Here is a 19,573-nt window from a genome sequence, read left to right on the forward strand (position 1 = left end):
AACTAGTGCACTTGATTGCACCCCAAAGAAAAATAAGGTTGTGATCAGGCTCAGAAAGATCACTCAAGCTTCCCATTTGGCTTAAAAGCTGAAGCTATCCACAAAAGGTTTTCCAAGTTCTCTCCATGTGTGATATGCACCAAGCTGGCTGCTTGGTGCATAGCAGACCAGCTTGTAGTCTCTAATTAGTCTCTAATTTACACTGAAAATTTTTAGCACAGTTTGCCACAGTGTTATAGCTAATTACATTACACCCAAGCAGAATATTACAGGCTGAGTATATTTTGTGGGCTTATTTATTTAAGTAGAGAGGTCTCAAAGTATTTTTCTTCTGCACCCTTCATTCACCCATAAGCATATGCATTCACATGTCCAATGTCTTTAAGCTGTTTGTTTAAAATGTACACTCACACTGTGATGTATCCATGAGGGGCAACTTGGGTTTAGGATTCTGGCTAAGGACACTTCAACATGCATGCAAACTGCTTCTTTTTGCCTACTGCCCTATCAGGATATCAGGATAAGCTCCCGTCAATGCTGATGCACATCAACTGTGTGGTAGCAGCGAGCGATACTGCAAATATAGGCATCGATCTGATACTGATCACTAAATCACTGTGGGTTTTCCTTTTCACAATAATGAGTTACTACAATAAAACACACCTTTCAGTTTTTCATGCATTCTGAAACTTGGAGACCTGAAATGTAAGGGGCTGTCCCTCACTGAGCCTGGTTCTGCCGGAGGTTTCTCCTTGTTAAAAGGGAGTTTTCTTCCCACTGTCACCAAAGTGCTTGCTCATAGGGTATCATATGATTGTTAAGGTTCTCTCCCTATTATTGATGTGTCTTTACCTTACAGTATAAAGCGCCTTGAGGCGACTGTTGTCATTTGGTGCTATATACCAAAGTGCTTGCTCATAGGGGTCATATGATCGTTGGGTTTTTCTGTGGGTGATTTGGTGCTGTATAAACAAAACTGAATTGAACTGAATTAAATGTGCTTGTCCCTAAAATACTCTGGGTCAGCTTCTTTTGTTTCATTGCGCCATAGGCTATAAATCCAAAACACATGACAGTCAGCACAAAAAGGTTCAGACATTTTTCACACTGCATGTTTGAGGTTGTTTCTTTTTTCCCTCTCAAATAAAGGAAATACATTTAACACAGTTCAGTGGCTACAAACTGAAAAAAAAAAAAAGATTGCTCAGTTGGTGCTAGTATCGATCCGATACAAATATCAGCACTGGTATTGATAATATCGATATTCGTAATCCACTTCTACTGTGTGATAGTCAACCATAAAGCGGATGTGTCCTGAGAGCAGCTCCCATGCACTCTGCAATTTCAGTTTAATATTTCTCTTACGTTGGGGACATGCTGGCCACAGGTTTGTCTAACACACAGTTGAATGTTTACTCCATTTCCTCCTGTAACATTAAAAGCAAAACACCAAAAAAATTTCTGAATAAACTTACGAGTATGTCAATACTACTGCTGGGTCGGCTATAAGGAGGCAATAGGAGCTGAAAGGATGTGTCAAGAGAGGCATCAGAAGGAAAGAATTACTCTTTGGAGCTTGTGAGAAGTATTTGAAATATTTTGTTGGTAGATCATCGAGAGTATTTTATTTTAAAAGCCCAAAACACTGACTGGCGTCCTTTACATGTCATTATTCACCTTACTGAAGCAGCCATGTAAAATATTTTTGTGAATTTACTGCCAAAGTAATAGGAAAACATTCTTAATCGAATCACACATTCTGATATAACTTTTTGAGGTTCTTTTCAAACTTGCGAGGCAAGATGGAAGAAGAAGAATAATGATAATAATCAGAATAAATAAACTCTGGACTTTGACTTACTTGTCCAGTATTGTTTTTTCTAATCTAAACGGGGTTATTCTAGTATCAAAAATCTTTATACTCGGCTGTATACACCATGTGCTTACACACCATTCTGCATTTAATCATTAGTTGTTGTTCATCTCTAGCTCTCTTGCACAGTGTGTTTTTTGTTCTGTCTTCCTCCCCTTCCTCCCAGCACCAGAATCACCCTGCATGAGCCTGGTTCTGCTGGAGTTTTCTTCCTGCTAAAAGGGAGCTTTTCCTTCCCACTGTCGCCAAGTGCATGCTCACAGGGAGTCGTTTGATTGACACAGGACTTATGGTAGCCTCAAAACGATCACTTTCTTTCTGCTGCATGTCAGAACTTTTTTTGTCAACCTCTCTTTGAAAAATAAATTCTGCTTGTTCTAAAAATGAATCTCAAAAAGCAAATCTACCGTCAATTTACTGCACAGGATCCAGACATGGCAAGAAAACAGGGCAGCTAAAGTAACAAGTAAGCCTTCAGCTTGCTTTCCCATGGTCTAAAACCCTTCTGTGGGCAACACCTCACTTCTTCTGTCTTTTGTTCCATGTGACCGTCCTCCCCTGCTCTCATAGTGAAATCAGAACCACACTGGTTCCACATAAATGGCTCTGAGCATGTTTTCTATTGTCATTATTGGGGGTATTGTAGTGGCCTAATCACTTCCTGACTCTGCCAGCCCTTTCAAGGAGACCTCAATCATGGTCTCCCACCTCCTACGCATGTCTGCCTCTCCTACTTTCATCCTCCTTAATGCAACAGCAATGAGCTATTAATGACACTGGAACTCTGGGATTGAAGGAATAGTAAAAAAAAAAAAAAAAGTAATAACTTTAATTAAAGAAATGAAGATTGACCCTTTTTTTAAGTGCTCGACTAAATCATATTTTTATGCTGTATGTAAGTGATTCCATTTGCCATTTTAAGCTCCCACAGGATTTTGCTGGCAAACTAAAAAAACAAAACAAAGAATAACAAAGGAAACTGAGTGGGCTACAGCTGTGCACCCACTGCACTGACTCTCATTTAAAATTTATGTTTGAACAGTTTTACACTTTTAACACCTCTACACCTTCAAACCTCAGGCACAGATGCCAGCCGTGTTATGATAGCCTCCATATTTCACAGTGGGCTTGACTTCCCCTCCCTCAGCCTCCACCGTCATAAACAGGAGTGGGAGATGCTAGAGTAAGCCCAAGGCCTCTGAAAAGAGACTAGATGGAGAGAGATGCTAGATGACAAGGTGGAAAAGCTGAAAAAGCTGGAAACAGGGAGACAGGAATGTGCATGGGAGTGATGGGATGGGGAGGAAAGACCAGGAGGTAGAGAAATTAGTTGGGAAGGACAGAGAAAGAGAGTCTTACAGATATAAGAAAAATGACAGAGGAAAGGATTGGCAGACAAAACGAAGTCAGCAGGCATCGATGGATGAATGCTTTCACAAGTCTTGCACGTACATGGTCTTTGGGTGCATAAAATTCTTCCTTAACCAAGCACATACTTCATAAGATATGGGTCACCACGGGCCATGCCTGCTCTACCTTTGTTTGAGACTTGAAAGGCGGCCATCTGCATGTCGACAGGTTAGTGGCCAAACACTGGAGGGGCAGGCGTCAGAGTGACTGAAATGTGGGAGCGTGATTAGTCCTGAGTGGCATAGTTGAGGGGGAATTGTGGCGGGTGATGACAAGCTGATGTAGGACTAGATTAACTGGAGGAATTAATGGGAAAAGCAGCAGGGCTGGAGAGCAGAGTGTAGGCATGTGTGAAAGCAGTTCAGATTCCTGCTCTAGAACAGCGAGGTGAGCGCATATCGGCTGAGATGCAAACAAATGGCCGTGGCTCGACTTGGGTTTTAGCTCTGTCTTTCTGTTTCACTGTGGCATTTCTGGGTCAGCTGAGGTGAAAGGAGTTGAAAATGTCCTACGGGTCTGCAAGGACACTCTTCAATCTAGTAGAGTCAGCAATTTTGAGGTTATCTGAATAATCACATGTAAAAAAAAAATCTCAGCAGGCATCATCCAGTCAAAGTGTGCAAGGCATGAAACAGAAAGGTCGTGCAGGCAAATGTAAAGTTTAAATGTAAAGCAGATTAAAAACAATGCGTCTAAAACAATGAAAAATCAAGTATCACACACGTACTCCTGGGTGACATTCTGGTTCCAACCTCCATATGTCGACTTGTGTTGTTATTTCAAAGTGGAAACATGCTCATTATGTCATTTAAGCAATGCTGCACCAACTCCACGAAGTGATAACAGCCTATTGAGCCTACAACTAGGTGCAGGCAGTGATGACAACTTATAATGATGATTTAATGGGATGATAACACACAAAAGCAGGTTTTCATTATACTCTTTAGAGGTCTAGGTTGCTAACTGACTAAAAGATGACTGTACAACTCCAAGACAAAGCAGCAATACATTTCCCAGAGTGACTGGTTGATTTGCACACTGTAAAACAGATGGGAGGATGCTAAACAAACAGACGTATGGGGTTAAGGTAGAAAAATGTGAACTGATAAATGTGTAATACTGAATATTTAGGAAATAAGGCTACATATAAACGTGTGTGATGTGTGCAGATCTCTTTAAGAAATGCACAAAAAAAAAAAAAATGCTGGACACGCATGAGCTCACTCAGCTGAGCACATGTTAAGAAATCCCTGGGAACAGCACGATAACACGGAAACATACAACGAACTTCATTTGAACTGCAGATAAGTGCGCGTGTGTGTGTATGTGCACGCTCGCCCGAGGCACTTGATCTCAAGCTCCACACAAGGAGCATTTAAGGTTTGACCGGGAGACCACAAGTGAGCCAATACCCCCCTCGGAGTGTCTATGTGTGTGAGAGAATGTCAGAAACCAGTGAAAAACAAACACATGGATCTCTGTTTAGATACAGCATCCTTCTCAAGTCTTCACACAGTATCTTTCAGGAAGCCACTAAAGATTGACCAATACTGAACATCACATCCTGTGGGTAAGCTCAAACACACACACACACACACACTCAGGCAAATCCAAAATTCCTGCTGATAAGTGAAATCGACCTGAGCGGCGCCGTAAGCTATTTTTCCATCAACGTTTTTACAGGTTGTAAAAACTATTTAAACCCACTGTGGTCTCAAATCAACAAAACATACACGCCAGTCCATCTTCCATCTACTCCTGTTTGTTTCTCATAGCTGAAGTTTGGCACGATCGAGCTACTGTGACATTTCTCGGAAAGAGGGAGCTTCGAGAGAATAAAGTGCACAATGTTTGAGAACTGAGCCCACCTTATCTTTGTTAAGGTCCTATTTTGTTTAACCTAGGTGGGATCAACAAGAGCTAACCAAAATCCATCCATCCACCTTCCCCACACACAAATATGGGAAAATGAAATTTAGTGCAAAGAACGGGAAAAGTGGGCTGGACATATCGAGAGGAAAGTCGAAAAGGTCTGTTTCTTGCTTTCATAATAGCTTTAGGTGGTGAACCTACAGCATATCATCTCTTTATTTTGCAATTCAAACAAAAGACGCTGGGGAAGAGAGCCAGAGATGAATAATCACTAATGATAGATTTTTTCCATCTTTTGTTACAATCATGAAAACTTTGAAGAGGTTTTTCTGTGTAGATACCTGAATTTTCTACACATGCTGGTGAGTTAAAATCACCTTAAGCCAAATTTTGACCACATTTGTAGAAATGCTGACACTAATATTGCAACACTTGACTCAAGATTATACTTGCAAAATATGTTTATAGCAACTAAACGAACTGTTTCCCCTTTTGTCAAAGACAGAATTTATGGTCTCATAAGGCGAGGTTAAGTACCGTCGCTGCAAACCAATGCTGACATCAGGCACGATTGCGAGGATTCCCCAGTTTCGCAGAAATGTGGACAGCTGTTAAGCTTCTTTGCCCGAAACAAAACTACTTGTCTCTGTCGTCTCCTGATCCGTCCACGTTCGTGTTTGTCCAAGTTTTGTTCCAGCAAGCTGGAGGACACATGCTGTGGGTGTAAACAGCTACAAAAAGACAAAAAGAAAACGGATGTGAATCACGTAACGATGATTCGTTCACCAGCTGCCTCGCATCTCTCTTGTTCTGGGTCAGGCGAGGTTCAGTGGCTCAGTCTGGGTTCATGAATATCCGATCTCAGAGTGGGTACAATCAGATATCCAAATTAAGCAGGAAAAATAGTTAGAAAATTCCAACTCAAACCTATTAAATCTCGTTGTGACAGATGTCATAACAACCTTGCATATCATATATATGTGAAAATGATTACTTAATATTCTTCTTACTTTAGTCAGAGAAAATTATTATTTCTGTTCGAAATAATTCATTTTTTATGGCTCTGTTCTGGAACCAGCAACAAAGACCCCAGTATAGACACGGCTAAAAGCGGGCTTCCAGTAGCTTCAGTTAATTAAATCTCACAGGCAATTTAATACATAAAAATATCCAATAAGTTCATTTTTCATATGCTGCAGCCTCATGTTGTTTCCCCACTGATGCCGTGGAGATCTCACGTAACAAGTCATAAAGTAACCTCACCCCATGGTTCTGCCTGCACTGGACCCAGATCCTTCATTCACGTTAGTAAAGTTTTGGCAGTGTTTCATAAAGCTCAAGAAATATCACCAAAAGCACAAAGTGTTCCTGTGCCGTTTGGCACTCATTAGGTCTCACTAGTTATGTCCTCACTCTTAGTCCGAATACAGATGGAGAAAGACATGAGGAAGAGAGCACAGGAGAGGAAGATGAGAGATTGCTTTCAGGGGTTAAAACTGATCAGCAAGTGATATATAGTAAACTAAACATTTTAAAGCTTACATGCACTGTTGTTATTAATTTTGATGCTTTTTCCTCCTCATCAGTGGGGAAAATACACATTATCCCTAGATCTTAGGGTCCCTCCCATCTACCAATCCCCCTTCAATCCCTGTTTATGGGGTACAGAAGTGAGCAAACATCACCGACTACTGTCAGAAAGAAGATGAAAATGGGGTATACGTGTTCATGTTTTTTATTAGTTTGTGGTTTTGGGGGATTGTTTAGAGCTTTTTTGTAAATTACTTTCATGCTTTTAGTTTTTGAGTTTCTGAAGTCTTCCCCAGCATTTCAGTTAGTGTGAAGCTGCTGTGTGTTGCTGTGTTTGTCCACCCTTTCCTGTTTTATTTTGCTATTTTTTTTCTGTGCCTTGTCCTGCCACCTATTACCTCTCCTCTCCTTATCGGCATATATATATGTTGTCCGAGTCTCCCCTTACCCTTTGTTGTGCTGTTTCTTAATGCTATGTGTGTATTCCCTGTGCTCTGTGCTTTCTGGTATTTCGATGTCCTGCCCCTGTTCAGTGTTGCATTTTGGACTTTATTTTTGCCTGACGGCATTAAAGCTGTTTTTTTTGAGTTACTCCTGTTTCTCCAGGTCAACATCCTGTCTGCCACACAGCCTTTCCTTGACAAGAAAAGTAGAAAGTGTGAACAGTGAGCTATATATAAGGCTGGATGTATAAAAGAAGGTGTCAACGGAGGTATCAGGTTGCACGGAACTCAACTATACACTGCTGATGTACCAGGATTGCTGGCTGAGCTGGACTTTCTGGCATGACGTCGCCACAAACCTCTTGTTTTACACAAAACTCGACCGTTTTAAAGAAAATGTACAAAAAATGTCCCTCATATTCCAAAGCTTAGTACAAATGGTTTTAAGAAATAATCGTATTCTTGGAATTCCTGCAGATAAGACAGCAAGTCGTAAGCAGGGTAAGAACTGTTGTTGGAAGTCTCACCAGATGATGAACAGCCTGAATCACATCAGTAATACAAACCTCTTGTGGATTAAATTGTCTTTATAAAACTTGTCTGCCTCTCATGTGGGTTGAACTTTGGCTCTGCGACTGTTGATATGTGGTTAGAGAGAGATGCTAGTAAACATCTCTCTGGTATTCAAGCAAAGGTCATCTTTGATTGGGAAATAAGATGCGGCAGAGTTTCGGCTTTTGTGTTTGAGTTTCTACAAGTGTTGCATGGCAGCAGAGCGTCTTTCTCTGAGTATGTTTGTGCGAAGGACTGGATGCCTGCTTCACGCCCATGAGTGTGATCAACATATAGTTTTCTTAGCACGCTCCGTCAAAGCTGAGTGACGCCGCTGTAAACCTGCATGCGAGCGATGTATGTATGCATGCTCTTAAAGTTGCAGGGTTGTTTAGTTGTCTGCTGCATTATTCATTTTGCCCTAACGAGCTCAATCTCTAAAAACTCATCAGGTCGGCACTGATGTGGGTTCGCATAATCCTTGACAGGTCATTTGTGTTTTTAGGGTGACACAGTGTATACTTGTAGAGAACTTTGATTGCGTGTTTATATTTGTTTGAAAGTGCGCACAGGTTGGAGAGGAAGACACAAAGGAGCTCTGCGCTGGATCTGCCGCTGCGATGTCTGGCAGGTGGTTTGTGTTGAGCGCTGGGCTGGTGCTGAAGGCTGCCTGGGCATTTATCGTGTGACACACCTAATGAGACGTGAAGGCAGGGACGGGACTGCAGTCAAAACAATGACAGTATCCTTGCAAAAACACAGCCAGCCCCAGCCAAGCATAGCAAATACGTCAGATCACAACAAAGAAGACCAAAGCACCCAAAGTTCAGCAGACAGAGGACAGAGCTTTTGCCTTTAGGTGCTACCAGCTGTATTTACATACAGGCACAAACTAAGGCCAGAAAGGCAATGGAAGGGTGGAATTTTTTTTTTCCCACTTTTTGGAAAAGTTTTTTTCATCTCAAGAAAATGTTTACGACGAGCATGATGAAAAATATCATCTCATAACTCATTGCCTGAGTAAATAATGGCCTAAACTTACGTGACACTTGGCAGAAACGGATGCGGACATGTTTATGTGCAACAGTAAGAGGAGTGACGTCACAAGAAATGTGGTAAAACACATGATAGCACATGACAGTAACGTAAACTGAAGAAATATTATTTTTACGTTTTTGTAGATTTTATATTGCAAAACTTAGGGAGGATGCAGATTTGTCGCTATGGCAACCTGCTTTTTAATTTTCACATTGCGTCTGGCTTGTAAAATATTAAAAACTGATGCCAGCAGCAACAATTCAGCGCTCTTGCTACTCTCGCTAAGAGTGGACATCCTGCAAAGCTTACAAAGAGTACAACACGCAACCCTGAAAGAGGTGAAGACCTGAAGAAACGGTGAATACGAATCCCACAAAATCCATGGCAACACATGTCAAGTTTGAAAAAGACAGGCTGGATATTTCATAGCACTTCTGGGACGGGGTTCTTGTGTATGTCCTTCCAACATTATCATTCAAAAAAGGCACAGATACCAAGCCAAAGGTTGTGAGTTAGGAGATGCAGGTCTTTACTGTTAAAAAGCAAGCAGATAGTAAACAGCATCTGATATTACCAATACAGACTTTAACATATTTTCTTCAACAAAGGAATGTGCCTCAAATATACAAAGTATCAGGACTCCTTTCAGCGCACTTGGACAACAGTTTTTGAAGATAAAAGTTTCAGACTCTTTAATGTGACAAACATCAACAGCATCAGTGTGTTCAGTGGTAGTTTGACGGGGTTATTTTTGAAGTGTTGGTTTCGTCCGGGGCCAGCCTATGGTGAACGGTGGTCTGTAACAGGATAAAAACTCTCTTTTATCTTTGTAGCCTTTATTCATTCATAAAATGTGGTTCTAGTTTCTGGAAGTTCTGGAACATGTTAGGGCAAAACTGGAGACCCGGGCATGGGGAGCGCGGGGGTGGGTCTTAAAGTGCGGAGGCATAAAGAGAAAATCGCAATAATCACCATGAATACTCCAGTATTTGTGGTGTGTGTGTGTGTGTGTACACCATGGTTGAGGAAACATGGTGTGAATGTTCAAAAGGCAGCTTAACTCCTGCTTTAACAATTATCTTATTGCAAAAGGCTTCCACCTTCTGTCGTTCCCACAGCTTTCTTCAAATTTCTTCAAGCCCTGCATATCTGTGCAGTTCCAACCATTTGAAAGCAGTTTCTAATTTTCACGATTATTTCCACCTCTCTTCTTTTTCGTTACAGGTGTTTCACACCTATTGCCCTTAGACCTTACCCTTGAGCTAGGTCCTCTGTCTGGTTTGCGCTTCCTCTTTTCTTAAACCTGAAATAGACAGGCCAATTACAGCTACTTTGGAAACCAAGGTGAGAGCGTGTAGATTACACAGTCATGACTGGGCATGCTGAACCCGGCTTCGTGAAGGAACTGAGAATGGGCATCTGGATCTAAGAAGAAGTGGTGCATTCACAGTCCCTGTGTTTTTTTTTTAAGTTATCTGTTTTTTTTGTTGTTTTATATGTAAAATTATATGAAAAATACAAAATGTTTTCTATGCAGTCCTGTGCAGTCAATATCTTTACATAACTTGAATAACCTCAAAGTTCTCTTAACGTCCCACCACAGCAGTCAGGTTCACTCTTTTCTTTTTCAGCCATACTGTTATATATCTACTGCTTTGTTTGGGCTTATTGGCTTGCTGCACGACCCAACTTTGTTCAAGCTTTAACTGTCCGACAGATGACCTCACATTTGACTCTAGGATACTTTGAGAAGGCCCTCCACCACTGTGCTTAACAGTTAGTATGAGATATCCGTGCTAATATTCTCCATTTAGTTTTTGACAAACCAGTGAATTATGTCCCAATATCTCCACTTTGGTCTCATCTTTACAAAGTTTTCTTTTTCTAATTGTACTGTCATGAAATTTAACATTTAACATGCCAGCTGAAGCTAGTGGACTTGAAGATGAAGCTCTGGAGTTTTTTTGCAAATTGCACGGTCTGACCTTGGTGTGAATTTGATGGGATGTCGATTCAAGGAAGATGGTGGCATGGTGTTACCACACACCTGAATGTAGTTTCTCTGCCTGGGTGGTCTGACCTTGCAGTGAATTTCTGCTTTTATAGAGGTGGTCACACTTGCTGATGATCAGTTCATAAAGTGCATTTGATTAACAGCGACTAACTGCTTCTTACATTCTCTGCTGATGGGCTTCACGTGCAAAGTATTAAGAGTGTACTTTTACTTGTACATAGAAATTTGCTGTCAGATCTCCTCCTCCGACTACCCAAGTGGTCTGCCAGATTGCTTTATTTGAGGACCTTACTAAGTTAATAGCAGAGTTAATGTACTGATTAGAAGCTGAATATTTGACCCTACTTATATTGTTACATTTAATCTAACTTTCTTCATCCCTCACTCATCTTTTTCACATATACAGTAAGTTCATCAGCATCATGTGTTCTGTACATTTCCAATCTCCATGACTTCACCAGCAATGATATGTGACCTGCTCTATTTGCCAATATCCTGTCTCGGGTCTCATAGTAATTCCATCCCAGTGAACAAACCTTCTCTGTCAACCCAACCTGACTTAAGTAAAGAACCCATGATGCTATCTGACACATGGATGAATTAAGAATAATCAGCGTTATTGTGGAATTAAAGCTCATAGCCAAACAGGCACACTGTGATTGATTACAAGGAGCAGTTCCCAAATGAAGGCGAAAGAAAAAAAAAAAAGTTGTGGTCAAAAAAAAAAAAAAAAAATCAGATAGAGGAATAAAGAAAACTGCAGACTTACAGGCTTTCTGACAAGAAAATGTCCATGTTGGATGTGATTCACAGTGCTCCAAAAACTCAAGGGAAATGTGTAAATATGTAGGACTTGTAGAGGTCTTGGCTTTGCATACTGGGCACACTGTACTAATTCTGTACATTTACACTCAATTTATGTGCACACACACGTTAAGCAGTGCACAAAGGATCTCTAAAAGCATGCACTGTTGGTATGTGAAGGCTCACTACTTTTCAATGCCCTGTGCAGCTGCAATGCTGTCAAAACTACTTTGGGGGCCTTAAAATCATAGCGATATATATTCTGTGGTCTCCTGCTCAATCATAATCTGCATAAATACATTTTTCAATACAAGAGAGAAAATACTGGACTTTTCCAGTTACAGTATATATGTTCTTTTCCCGTCCCACTTCTGCAGGTCCAGGTCGCAGAGGTCTACACAGAGAAGCCTAGACCTGTCTCTCTACACAGCCACCTTCACCAGCTCATTCATTGGAACAAGGCAGATGTCAGGGCAGGACAGAGACTGAGAAGTAAATGGACAATTTTGCTTTCACACTCTCTCTTCAATGGATTGATGCACCATCCCATCACTGCAGACACTGCACCACTCCTCTTGTGAAACTCTTCTCGTGGGTGCATTGTGAATCAAGGGTGAAGACAAGAGCCAAAACAGCAAGAGGTTTCAGATTATAAATAATTATTCCTTTCACTGCATGTTAATTTTTTTTCTTTTCTACTACTTGAGCATTCGAAACACTTTTACAACATGCACCGTTTACCGATTCACACACATTCATGCAAGCACTTTTTTCTACTTCTATCTAACGCCCGTGCTCCAATGAACGCATCAGAGAGCAACTTGGAGTTCAGGATCTTGCCCAAGGACACTTTGGCATGTAGACCGGAGAAGTCAGAGCTCAAACCATCAAACTTCCAGTTAGCAGATGACCTGCTTTACCTCCTGAGCTACAACCACCTCATAAATCAACACAAAACATGTTATAATGGCTAAATACACTTTTTAAAATACCCTAATGTGTCTCTATATTAAAACTTCAGGATCAACCCCCAGGACTAGTGATTTTTATTTTTTAAAACCGTAACTAGATCAAGAAAACTCAGACTGAAGTTCACCTTTATTGGGTCAAAGTTTCATGTCATGGGAGCGCCTGTTGCAGCCCGTTGGGACACGAACTTCGTCAGTCACTTACGTCAGTAGCGCTGCCTCTGTGATCGCTCATAAACACTTTAGGATTTCTAAACAAGAGCCCTCAGCTGCTTCTTCGTAGATCATCATCTCTTTATTTCAGACTTACACATACAGGTGGGTGCAAGGAGGATATCACTTCACGCTGCCGTCACCGCGGGCTGTCTGAGTGCCCCTCGCTCTCATTTCGCTACCGTGAGATCTCAGAGTTGGGACAGCATGGTGCGTCTATGCTTGTGTGTTGTGTTGTATGGTGTGTTGTGAAGTCCTTTCCTGTGGCAGGTGCAGACTTGCCCCAGTGTGAACTTGTTGGGTAGGGTGTCATGCGTCACTTTATCCGGTTGGTGGCTCCCATTTTAGGTCCAATCAGCTGCTTGAGTTCCTGGGGCCTGAACATGGCTGGGATGGCTGTCGAGCCTTTAACACAGTTGGTGATAGACTGGGATCAGTCTGATGTTTCAGCCTGTTGTGAGTTTACTTACAGTCATTCAAACACTCACCATGGATAAGATCACTTTCAATAAATATATGTTAGGAATATATGGAGTTTTGCATTTCTTTGAGCAGACGGCTCTATTAGAGAGTCCACCACCAGATTTGCAAGTGAAGATCTTTACAGCGTGTCAGTGTGCGTGTTGAACTTTGCTAATGTGTGTGAGCTCGGCAGCTGCAACTGTGATAGATGGCTGACACAGCTGATATGCCTGATAGGCTTCATGTGCAGTGATGAAAGTTAAACACAGCTGGGAGAGGTATGTGCCATTCAACGCTGTAGACCAATCGCATCTCTGTGTGCGCATTCATAACAAAGTGACCTTGCATAGGAGTTAAGATGGAGCACGTTCATATAAAAGATAGGAGAAAACAGCTGCAGAGAGCATTCGTTTAGCTCATCTATTGCCACACCAAATCATCGTGTCGTTATTCGCTCTATATAAAGCGCTGTTTTTTTTGGCTTAATAGGATTCTCTTCTTTACACCAAAGATGAAAAGCGACCCGCCGTTCGCTCTCCTGCTGCGCCACCTTCTTGCCAAGCCACCTCAGCCCAGCTGCTGCTGGCCAAAAATCCAACAAACTCCCACATTTGCGAGCTTGCCAACATGTGAGCGTGAGCAAAAAAAATAAAATAAGAGTAGCTGTATATTTAATCATAAAAGCCCTCATCTGGATATCAGAACATAATTTAATGACCCTTCTCAGTGGAGCAAAACGGGCCCAACATGGAAACTGATTACAGTCTGAAACCATCCTGATGTGCTGCCCTAGAGCAGGGCGTGCTTTATGTTTCAGCATTTGGCTGCCAGGTCAAGTGGAAGAAACCGCTTGTGGTTGTAACGCCCCTCTGACCAACAGACAGGTTCTTGGATTAAACTGGAGTCCCAGATCAACAGGCGTTGCGGGTAAACTGATATGTCAGAACAAGAAATACATTTTGTGGTCGCTTTGAAAGTGATTTAGGACCCTTGTCATCTGCTCCAAGAAGTAGCGCTTTCAAAATGTTTCATACTCACAGAAAGGTGCCTGCCTCATAAATCGATCAGAGGAGGTTTTTCAAACAATGGAGGCTTTGTCTGAATACACCTGACTGTAGCTGAGCCAATATGGTCTTACACAAAACCAAATACGGTCAAACGGCACTTACAGCACATTTCTCCTCTGTGAATCAACCTTCTGTTAAAGGAATTTCCAAACAGATCCATTGTTGGAGGAAATTACAGGTGCAACAAGGGAACAATTGTTTCAAATTCACCCTGCTTGTTTAAAAAAAAGAAAGAACAAAAAAGACAGATTTTGGCAAACTATACTGTATTTTTCTATATAGATTTGCACATGTCAGTAAAGCGCTGTGCCTTTTTCCCAATTTTCCCAAGAAACTTTAAAAACAAAAGTAATGAAGGGAGGCTCGAGAGGATGAATGGTGAATCAGTGCAAACACACAAATAGTTACTGTCAGTCTGGTAAGAATAATTAAAGAACAGAGCAAAAAAAGAGGAAGAAAACATAGCAGAAAGATGTACTAAGGATCACAGGATAAATCGTTTTGTAAAGAAGGAGCTGATGAAAAGTTTATAGATTTGACTTTTCACAGCTTAACCGCCCCGGAGGATAGATAAGAGCTCCCTCTGGACAGTCGCAGAAAAAGGGAGGGAGATAACAAATGAATGCACTAGAGAGGGGCAACACTAGATCTTGAGAAGCTGTTTTTGTTTCCCCGCCATTTTTCATCCTCTCATCCATCCGTGTCTGGCCGTTTTAAGCTTTGCACTGCTCTTGATAGATATTAATGATACCAAGCAACACGATCCGATTTTGATCTTTCATCTTTTGTCCAGAAGCTTGTTATCGATCAACGTCCAGTGTCCTCCATCTTAATCAGCTTTTTACATGTGGGCCAGATGAGATGAGACGGAGCCTAACGCACTCACATTTACTCGCACACAAACCTCATTCCATGTCTTACCTATTTCTTGGATCTTAACAGACATGATCTAACATCAGCAGGGCTGATATTGTGTGTGTGTGCCACTACTTTGGGGGTGAGTGTGATGGTTAAAGCGTGTAATTAAGTCAGGATGTGACCTCCAGCCTACAGGTTGGTGGAGCCCATAAATCTGCCACTGTACTCCAACACACCCCACCTCTGACCCCAACGTTCACATTTTCTTTGCAGACACGGCTGTGAAACACACATTAAACCAATAAAATACAGACTAGAGATAAAGTTTTATAGTGCGCACCCACACGTTGCGGCTCGGTAGATGGTTGTCACATTTCTGTGAAGATCCCTCAGTGGTTGTGTCATATTAATACCAAGTCTCCCTCTCACTATGTCTCCATCTTTCTGAGCTGAGGGTTAAGAGCAGGTGTCAATCTGAGAGAGATCTTCGTGTCCCCGTCACGTCTTACAACTTGGCTCTCAACCTCTGCTTTCCTCTCACTTTTCTCTCAGACGTCTCCGTCTCAGAGGCCCTGCTTCTCTGTTCTCATCTTCTGTCTCATATTCAAGGCGGCCGACAGTTGTCCTCCGGTGTTCTCTACTCTCGTAAACAGCACTTGTCAGAGTATCACCTTTCACCCACCACCCCATTCCTCAAACACCCTCCCCACACCCAACATATGGTGTGTACCCACCTCTCTCATCCTTACTCTTGAGCGTAACTCAGCTTAATGGGAAAAAAAAAACTGCAAATGGAGCAAGTGAGTAATCCCACACACGTTTTGTGCTTACTCATCTCCACCCTGCCTGCACTCACTTCTTCACCTCTCTCCTGCACTGTCCGTTGCTTTAGATGATTGACCTCAGCTATTTAAACTAGAGATGTACCGATCCGATATTAAGTATCGGTATCGGTCCGATACTGACCTAAATTACTGGATCGGATATAGGAGAGAAATAAAAAATGTAATCTGATCCATTAAATATCAAAAAAGCACCTCACAAAACTTGCGACATGGCGTAACTCGGCATAACTGTAGTGCGTCGGATGCATCACGTGATAGAGCGGCTGTGGCATGCGAGATCTGTTGTCTGGTTCTGCATTTGGAGCCTCGCTAACAACCCGGCATTTCATCTCTGACAAAGTTATCCCAAAGAGAAGTAAAGCAAGTGTGTAAGTTCATCTCTGAATGTTTGTAAAGCATTCCAGCGTTATGCTTAACAACCGATATATGTAGCGACTGCCTCTTCTCTCTCTCTCCCTCTCCTGCTGCTACTTCAATCGTGAAACTGATCAATGATCAGCTGATTGGCTTTTCTGTCGCGACTCCGTCTCTCTTGTTTGTTTATCACCCGCTTCGCGCCAGAAAGAGGAAACCAGCGGCTGAACAACAGCAGCACGTTTAAGCTTGATAATCTGTTGTTAGAATTTATTTAATATTTCTTTCTACACCAGGATCTTTTTCTACTTAGCTGACAGCTGGTAACTGTGCAGGGGCGGATCTAGCAAAGTTTAGCCAGGGGGGCCGATAGGGCATGAACAGGGAAAAGGGGGCACAAAGACATACTTTTCTTTCTTATTCTCATTTAAAATGTCTAGCTTTTAATAATTAATTATCTGAATCTTACATCCAAAGTTTTAATCTGATGTAAAATGTATAGAAGTCCATTACTGTCTATAGTAACTATCGTTACTATATACAGTCTAATATACCCTAGACTGTATATAGTATAATATACCCTAGTAAGCTATAGTACTTTTTCCTTTGGGAAGGTACCATCTGTGCAGTCTGCACTTCCGTTGAAGAAAGATGTTGAATCTATTTAATTATTCTTCAAAAATAATGGATTTCTGTGCATTGTTTTCTCACACTGCATCAAATTAAAGTTGATTACGTCGATTAAGCATCATGAGGTGGGGGGTGGTTCCCTATTTTTTTATTTATTTTTTATTTATTTTTTGCTGGGAGTTTTAGAACCCTATTAATTAGGTTGTTTACTCTTTAAAATACCAGAATAGGGAGGATGGAGTAGGTTTAAGTTTATTAGATTCATCAGTTTTGCTGAACTATGAAATATTTTGGGTGCAGTGTATTTTTTGCATACAGGTATAACAGAATAGCTTTAGTGTTTGTTTGTTTTTTTAAACTTGAATTTGAACTTATACAAAATGCAGCAAGATATTAAAAAAACAGTTTTAATTAAAAAACACACTATATCGGATTCATATCGGTATCGGCCGATATCCAAATTTATGATATCGGTATCGGACATAAAAAAGTGGTATCGTGCCATCTCTAATTTAAACTCATCTACTTTAAATCTCCTGCAATCTTCACCTATCCATCTGTCTCCCTCTCACTGAAACATATAAACCTCCACCCTCTCCACGTTCTCTTCCACCTGCTCCCCCCTCTTGCTACAGATCACAGTGACATCTGCAAACATAATCTACAGACACTCCTCCCTGACTTCATCTGCCAGTCTGCCCATCATCACTGCTAACAAGAAAGTGCCCAGAGCTGATCCCATCCCCACCTTGAACCCATCTGTCACTCCTACGCACACCTCACTACTGTCCTGCTGTCCTCATACATGTCCTGCACCACCTTCACATACTTCACTACACTCCTGACTTCTTCATGCAGTACCACCCTATCATATACTTTCTCTAGATGTACCGCATTATATTTCTTTTGTATAGTTACATATTTTAACAAGTGAGGCTACTGCGTTTGACTTGTTTTTGAAAAAACCCTCCAGTTCCCCATCAAAGTAACTGCAGTTTTGGCACTTTCATATGTTCAACCCCCGTCTTGGTAAATTGTTACCACGGTCACTTAATTTAACATTTTAGCTTACTGACATTTGCTAATTAGCCCTATCTGGACGCAATAATCAGAGTGAGGGGAAAAGGAAACGCAAAGTTATTGTAATTCATATCGAATGTCTGGATAAAATTTTGTGACCAACCACCTCATCACTTTTGACACATTTAACTCTCGACCACAACTTGTAACCTGGCGGAGGTCCTTGAGGTTGAAGATCATCAAAGTCTCATCATCTAGTATATCTACACTAAACGTCACGTCAATGATACTGGCATGCTACCTAATGGACATTGCAGCTTAAACAAAGTGCCGGCTTTATTTACCCGGCTAAACTGTCACCGTCATCCACCTTGGCATCAAAAGTGGTCGACATTAAAAGCCCTGCTAAGAAAACAGAGACCATAGATCTTATAGTGGAATCGATTTGTTTTGAAATTTACAACCAGCATATATCAAAATCTTGTGTCACATCCACCAAGACTAAATAAATCCACTGGGCCGTTCGGCCTTGTGCAGACTGTGTCTGTTTGCCTTGGTGCCATGAGACATCACAGCAAAGACACCCATGGGAAACTGGAGCTTGTGTGTTATGCTGGGAATGGATACCACAAACAAAGGCAGCTTCCTCTCCCTTTGGCTCCTTTATAACAGCATACAGTAAGATGACAGGTATCAAAATATTATGCACGACATTTAAGAGCTTTTAGCAGTGTTTGGACACGGGATGGTGCTTATAAAAAGGTGAGCCTGAGGGCCTGGGTTTGGTACTACACTGTCAATAGATAATAGACATATTACACACACACGCAGCAGTATTTCAGAGTGTCCAAGTGACTGCATGGTTGTTCTGCCATCCAGGCAGACATCGTTGTAGAAATAAACACCGGGAACATGCTTAGAATAATTCACCAGTGCATAAATATTCCTAGGAGGGAAACACAATTGCTTCCAGGTGTTCTTACAGATTCCACCGCTGTTCAAGTGTGCGGCTGCTAACTATCCTTAACCCCACACTTCAAGTAACCCTTCAACTATGGTGAAGACTTTCCATCAGTTTCTCCAAGAGAAGCTGAAAGTGACAGAAAAACCTTGGGCTTCATATTAAGAGTGTATTCTGTGTTCTCTTCACCCCTGCACAGCCTGAATCGGGCATTGCCACAGAGGCAAACAAGTTCAAGCGTTAGTTTAAACGGAAAACCTGATGACAATAGGTGAACGATTTATTATATATACACATGTCAGAGCTGACTGAACAGGATTAAATGTCTTACAGGGTAAAAAGCTGATACGAGTTGACAATTCAGAGCCATGCTGGTACCAGGCCAACGTGTAATTTGGCACGCGACTAGAAAAACACACACAGCAATCATGTTCTTAACTATTCAGTCTCCTTTTTTCTGCCTTCTCCTCATTTTCAGTCATTTTTCTAGTTCCTTGTGGTCGGAAATGTCTTGTTTCCTTAATGGTTTCCAGTAAAGTTCCCAGAGTCCCCAGTGTATAGCCAGCCATCCTCCAGGGGAGCTCCTCTGTGCGTCCAATTAGACTCTACATCCAGAGCAGCGTAATCAAGACATGGACTGCTGAGCCTCATGCTATCTT

General features: G+C 41.6%; 1 protein-coding gene across 1 annotated transcript in view; it reads right to left on the reverse strand.

The window, feature by feature from the left end:
• Window positions 1-19,573, reverse strand: part of LOC146717541 (uncharacterized) — a 131,830-nt gene that overhangs the window by 38,331 nt on the left and 73,926 nt on the right. The window lies entirely within an intron of this gene.

The sequence above is a fragment of the Copadichromis virginalis genome, linkage group LG2 (assembly GCF_057382275.1).
Source record: "Copadichromis virginalis isolate Kocher_CV1m ecotype Utaka linkage group LG2, C_Virginalis_male_GT1.1, whole genome shotgun sequence".
In the NCBI taxonomy this organism is placed as follows: Eukaryota; Metazoa; Chordata; class Actinopteri; order Cichliformes; family Cichlidae; genus Copadichromis; species Copadichromis virginalis.